Source organism: Lactuca serriola, chromosome 2, assembly GCF_051521515.1.
Source record: "Lactuca serriola cultivar US96UC23 chromosome 2, Lser_US96UC23_V15, whole genome shotgun sequence".
Lineage (NCBI taxonomy): Eukaryota > Viridiplantae > Streptophyta > Magnoliopsida > Asterales > Asteraceae > Lactuca > Lactuca serriola.
This window is the reverse complement of record NC_136409.1, coordinates 145,641,311-145,646,047: the sequence shown is the minus strand read 5'-3', so window position 1 is coordinate 145,646,047 and position 4,737 is coordinate 145,641,311.

The window sequence follows — 4,737 nt, the reverse complement described above, 5'->3', positions numbered from 1 at the left end:
GGAATGAAGTATTTGGTTTCATTGATTTTCCTTTTGAAGATGATACCAAGATCTGAGAAGTTTGTTGCACCTAGAGATCTTTCTTGATAGCCTTCAGTAAGCATTGGTGCAGGATCAAGTGGTGGTAGATCGAACTTCTTGGCAAGAGCAGGGTGAATGTCCGCATAAATTTTTGCAACGTCACAGAGAGTTTCCTTTAGAAAAATGCTAGCCCTTTCAAATTCTATCACCATATTTGGATACTTCTCGGATTTGTTTTGGAACACCCTCGCTATCAGGAAGACTTCTTCTGGATTCATACATGGGAAGTCAGCTCGGGTGCAGATGTAGTCTTGATTCCTTCTTGTGAGAGTATACTGGATGAAGTTAGCTTTCATGAATTTGCAAAGTTTGAAGTTCTTGACTGCGGATGGTCTATCGTTAGACCAGATTTTCTCTATTGAGGAAGAATGTTTGGCATGGAATCGATTAAGTCTTTCGAATTCCATGGGCAGTCTTTTGTGATCAGTTAGGCTTTGGTCAAACTGCTCGAATACAGTGAAGTATTTTGCATTGGCGGATATTGGAATATCCCAGTATGCATCAAATGGGGGTTCAGCGAAGGAAAGGTAGGGTTTGTAGTCATCATCTAGCAATCTGCAGTGAAGATTGATCTAATAATTGACTAAGGATTCAACCATGGTAATGTCAAATCCGTTTTCTCTCTAGATTAGCTCGGCAAGATTGGCTGCTTTCCAGTCTGCTTTCTTTTGTTTCGTTGCGGGAGAGTCACTGGAGTGTTCGAATGACATATTGGATGCTAAATTTTTGAAGTGGAGAGGAGTCTTCAGTCGCTTAGGATCATCTTCTTGAATTTTTACCTATTGTAGTGGCGACTGATGTTGCGGTGGAGTATGATGGCTTGGAGTCTTGTGAGGAGATGGTTGCGGTGAAAGAATTGTTTCATTCAAGACAGGGGAGCTTCTATGTTGCTGAGAGATATTGTTTGAATGATGGTCTTCATCACTTCCTCATCTTGAGTAATTCAGAGTAGGGGATTCCTCAAGCCCTTTCCTTAAGACGATCGACTTTGGCATACACATTGTCGAATTGTTCTTTAAGTGCATCAGCTAGTTGCTGATTGTTAGGAATGGTGGTGTTGAAGAATAAGCGATGAATCTCTTTGGTAAGTTGAAGGATCTCTGGACCATGAAAGTTTAAAGATAGTGATCGTCGAAGACTGTTGATTGTAGACTGAAGGATAGAGATGGTGGACTCATATGCAATGTGAGTTTCATCTATCAGCTTCTTGGAGTGTGTTGATTGATCCGCAATGGCAGTTTGAAGTTCTGTCTTGATTGTAGATACATCAGAGATGAGGCGCTCCGCAGTAGCCATAAATTGTTGATGGTCAGCCTTGCGACTTGTATCCAAAGAACGAATCCCCATTTCAACTTTCAGGGAAATGCGCTCAACAGCCAGTTGTTCACGAGTTTCCAGTCTTTCGAATCTTTCAATTAAGGATTGCGGTCCAGGAATGTCTTCAGGTTACGGTTGAGTGGGCTTGACGATAGCAAGAATCTGATCTACTTTGGCTTGTAGACTCATAAACTTTTTCCCTAAGACATCAATCTTCTTCTTCTTCTTCTTCTTACCTTTGGGCTTGGAAGTGGAGTGTTGAGAACCACTTGAAGCTTCTTCTTCATTAAATATCATTAAGTCATCATCAGAAGGGGTAGGTTGATTTACCTCATTGAGATCAAAGTCATCGAATCCGAATGTAGGTCCGGAGCTGACTTCGATTGCGGTGCCATCGTCTTGAGAACTTTGAGCATTAGGAGTTGGAGGGATTCTTGAAGTACCTTGAGTAAGGGGAGTGGTTTGAGCGTTGCGGACTGTTTAAGCCATGTGGGACATCCACTCTTGCACTTTCAGAATAGTGGTTACGGTGTTGGCGTTGTTAATTGCGTCTGCCCAGTACTTAGCCACTGTTTGAATTTCTTATTGTTTTGTTGAAGCTGCTTGGTTTGGCGATCCTTTCTTGCTTGAAATGCCCTACGGAAAGCGACATATTTCTTTGCTTCATCTTCGTTTGATGGCTTGTAAGTACTCCATGAATCATTGAGATCAACATCGTCAGTTCCTTGAAATCGCACCGAGGTGTCCCTCGGGTTGACGAATCCTTGCACCATTATGTTCAACATGCCTAAACCACCTAGAAAGGATGGAAGCAGAATAGGATTTGCTCAGCTTCCTTGGTCTCCTTGACCCGTGGTCAAGTCTGGCCTCGCCTCAGTTCTGGAAAGGGTGGAAGAATTGCCCTGCAGTTGGGAAGGTGTTTGAAGTGTATGGGTTACAGACAAAAGGATGGAGTTCAACTCCTCAGGAAAACAAAAATGGAGACAGGAAGCCCTGGAGACCTTAGGGCGAGAACCAGTTCCATCCCCTTGGGATTGAGCTGGGGTTGAGTCTCCACGATTGGGTGAAACAGATGCACTTTGTGTGTCTGAGTGGAATTCGATTGTGGTGTTGAATGGGTCTGCGGCCACCCCAAGGACTACCAGAGCCTTTTGAGAGGCTGCAGTATCAGTACAGTCATGCATTTGGTATGTGGATTGGGTTTTTCGTCTCTTGAGGATAGAAATGGTTTGTTCGTCATCATCAGAATCACTGGAGGAAGATTAAGATTGATTGTCATTGGATTTGTCATCTGATGGCACAATATGTTTGAGTTTCCTTTTCTTTGATGGTTCAGTGTGCTTGGGACCATCTTTCTTCTTTGGGGTTCCATGTTTATTAGAGATGTTGTGGGGGCCTTGGTTGGCTGAGGCAATCTTCTAGACACTTTGGGATAAATGTAAGTTGGATAGAGTGGTGGAAGATGGAGCTGCAGTACTACCAGGATTGATGGGTGCGGTTAAGGCAAGTATGATCTAACTAGGGAGAGGCGGGGTAGGAAGGTATGGGTCAATACCTTTCGTAGCCTATATATGATCTGAAACATCAGCAGTTTCTAGTCCAAGCGTGGAAAAAAATGTGGACTGGTAGTCGTCTAATGGGTCCAAAAAGAGATTGATCTTTAGAGGGATTGTACCTTTTAAGATCTTTGGTGATGAATAGATTGATATCGTTGCCCATGCTTAGTCTTGCATCAACATGAAGATCTGAGATACATAGAGACCAAAGTCTTGCAAAAGTGAGCTCAGCATGGTGTTCTTTTGGACTCTCCTTAGGGATGTACTGCAAGAAGTCATCCCACAGAATCTGGCCATAATTGACATCGTGGCCAGTGAAGATACTCCATATAAACTCTAACAGTTTAAGGCCCATGTTATCAGTGTCTCTGGTCCTGCCAGACAGACTGCGGATGATGAAGTGACAAACAAACTGCCACACCATAGGAAACTGAGTCTTCTTGAATTCGCCTAAGCCTTTTAGCTTCTTCTAGTAACCCATTTGGTAAAGTGCAGACAGGATATCGTTTGTGCTTGGAGTGAAGACCTTGGTTGAGGGATGAACTAACAGATTAATGGCGTTGAGAAACTTTTCTTTGGTTAGAATCACCAGAGAATCATTCATTAGATGGAAATGCACTTCTTGAAGGTTGTTGAGAGGGTGATATGCAGAGAAAGCACATTTGTAGAGGGTTGAAAGTGGTACTACGTCGGTAAAGGCGTCGAATGGACAAAACAATGGATGATTTGACAAGAACTTGATCATCAACTTGATTGGAGCATTGTAAGAAGAAAGCACATCAAACACTGCCCTAAAATTGCTTGAAGCAATCGATGGCATTTGGTTTCCTGATTCAGAGACTGAACCAGTTGGGGTGAATTGAGCCAGATGCTTTGGATTGTTTCTTTGAGACACCTAATTTCACCATTTTGAAAAAAGTTTGAAGAACTTGCAGAAAATAGAGTGCAAGGAGATGAAGAAGATGAATTTCATCTTGAGAGTTTTCAGAAAACGTAAACCTTTCTTGTGAAGAAAAAGAGGGTTTTATAGTGGCGGATTAGAAACTTAATTGATTTTACCCTAAGAGATTCGGGTAAAAGAGTAACGTTTGGGTTTTTTGTTTTATATGAAGACAATCTCAGACACAGATCATTAAAAGATTTATTTATTTTTTTATTTTTTTATTTTTTTAATTTGTTTTTTAAAAGGTTGCATTTAATGAAATGTCAGTCCCTAAACCATCACGTTTGAGGAACGTGTGATGAGGGGGTTAATCTGTTGTATAACGGAGGAATATGTAATGGATTTGACATTTTGGGGGAATAGGAAGCGACAGTTTAGAGGAAAAAGATTTCTTAAAAGAAATATTTATGGAAAACTGTTCCTTTTGTCATCATACCTAAAATAGGTCTAATACAAATTTTATTTGAAAAGCAGAACTGAAACGATTATGTGCTGCACCAAGAATGTTTTTTTAGAATGTTTTTCTTATTTAATGAAGGATCATTAAATAGCACACAATGTTTCAAGAATTTATGAAGTACATGAGGAATTGAAAATTCATTGCGGATGAATCTTTTATCATTAGGGATGGATGGTTCGATGACTGCAGTAGAAGAGCTGAAGAAAACACTTGAACAAAAAAGAGTAATAACAATCAATAAGGACCATTGAAAGATAGATATGATCTATAGTTGCGGTGTAAAAAGGATACTACAGTATATAGAATATGCTGCGGTATCTGGGATACACCAAAACTATCTATCATAAATAAATTTCAATAGGACCGCAATCAGAGACCGA